This window comes from Clavelina lepadiformis, unplaced genomic scaffold (assembly GCF_947623445.1).
Source record: "Clavelina lepadiformis unplaced genomic scaffold, kaClaLepa1.1 scaffold_195, whole genome shotgun sequence".
NCBI classification, from domain to species: domain Eukaryota; kingdom Metazoa; phylum Chordata; class Ascidiacea; order Aplousobranchia; family Clavelinidae; genus Clavelina; species Clavelina lepadiformis.
In genome coordinates this window covers 35001-36639 of record NW_027508281.1, presented here as the reverse complement: position 1 = coordinate 36639, position 1639 = coordinate 35001, and the positions used below count along the sequence as shown (strand labels likewise).

The following is a 1639-nucleotide window of genomic DNA, read 5'->3' as shown; positions in this document are numbered from 1 at the left end:
GTTACGACTTTTACTTCCTCTAAATGATCAAGTTAGATCGTCTTTTCGGACACCGGTCCGGCCGTTGCCAGCCGCTCCGGGTCCAATCGGAGGACCTCACTAAACCATTCAATCGGTAGTAGCGACGGGCGGTGTGTACAAAGGGCAGGGACGTAATCAACGCGAGCTAATGACTCGCGCTTACTGGGAATTCCTCGTTCAAGGGAAATAATTGCAATTCCCTATCCCTAGCACGACCGGGGTTCAACGGGTTACCCAGACCTTTCGGCCAAGGTGAGCACACGCTGATCCGGTCAGTGTAGCGCGCGTGCGGCCCCGAACATCTAAGGGCATCACAGACCTGTTATTGCTCAATCTCGTGTGGCTGAACGCCACTAGTCCCTCTAAGAAGTTAGACGCCGACCGGGAAGGTCGCGTAACTATTTAGCAAGCCAGAGTCTCGTTCGTTATCGGAATTAACCAGACAAATCGCTCCACCAACTAAGAACGGCCATGCACCACCACCCACAGAATCAAGAAAGAGCTCTCAATCTGTCAATCCTCACTGTGTCCGGGCCGGGTGAGATTTCCCGTGTTGAGTCAAATTAAGCCGCAGGCTCCACTCCTGGTGGTGCCCTTCCGTCAATTCCTTTAAGTTTCAGCTTTGCAACCATACTTCCCCCGGAACCCAAAGACTTTGGTTTCCCGAAAGCTGCCGGAGAGGTCGTCAAAGTAACGCCCCCCGATCGCTAGTTGGCATCGTTTATAGTCAGAACTAGGACGGTATCTGATCGTCTTCGAACCTCTGACTTTCGCTCTTGATTAAAGAAAACATTCTTGGCAAATGCTTTCGCAGTTGTTCGTCTTGCGCCGATCCAAGAATTTCACCTCTAGCGGCACAGTACGAATGCCCCCGTCCGTCCCTCTTAATCATTACCTCGCGCTCCGAAAACCAACAAAATAGAACCGAGGTCCTATTCCATTATTCCATGCACCATTATTCAGGCGAACCGCCTGCTTTGAACACTCTAATTTTTTCAAAGTAAACGTTCCGGCCGCCGCCAACACTCAGTCAAGAGCACCGACGGTGAACCGAAGGTGAGGCCGGGCACGCCAGTACACGCCTTGCGACGGACCGACGGCCCGAGCCCAAAATCCAACTACGAGCTTTTTAACCGCAACAACTTAAATATACACTTTTGGAGCTGGAATTACCGCGGCTGCTGGCACCAGACTTGCCCTCCAATGGATACTCGTTAAAAGTTTTAGAGTGTACTCATTCCAATTACAGGGCCTCGTTAGAGTCCTGCATTGTTATTTTTCGTCACTACCTCCCCGCGTCGGGAATGGGTAATTTGCGCGCCTGCTGCCTTCCTTGGAAGTGGTAGCCGTTTCTCAGGCTCCCTCTCCGGAATCGAACCCTGATTCCCCGTCACCCGTAAGAACCTCGGTAGGCAGATACCGTACCGACGAAAGTTGATAGGGCAGACACTTGAATGATTTGTCGCCGGTGCAAGACCGTGCGATCCGCAAAGTTATCCAGAGTCACCAACGAGCACGGGCCGAGGCCCGGTCGGTTTTTGGTCTGATAAATGCACGCCTCCGTGAGTCGGCGCTTTTCGCATGTATTAGCTCTAGAATTACCACAGTTATCCAAGTA

At 51.9% G+C, this 1639-nt stretch overlaps 1 non-coding gene across 1 annotated transcript in view; it reads right to left on the bottom strand.

Moving 5' to 3' along the window:
- Nucleotides 1-1639, bottom strand: part of LOC143472827 (small subunit ribosomal RNA) — a gene marked incomplete at its 3' end in the record, with an annotated part of 1772 nt that continues 133 nt past the window's right edge. The window contains exon 1 of the ribosomal RNA XR_013120136.1: nt 1-1639. This exon is cut by the window's right edge and continues 133 nt beyond it. This is a non-coding gene — a ribosomal RNA (small subunit ribosomal RNA).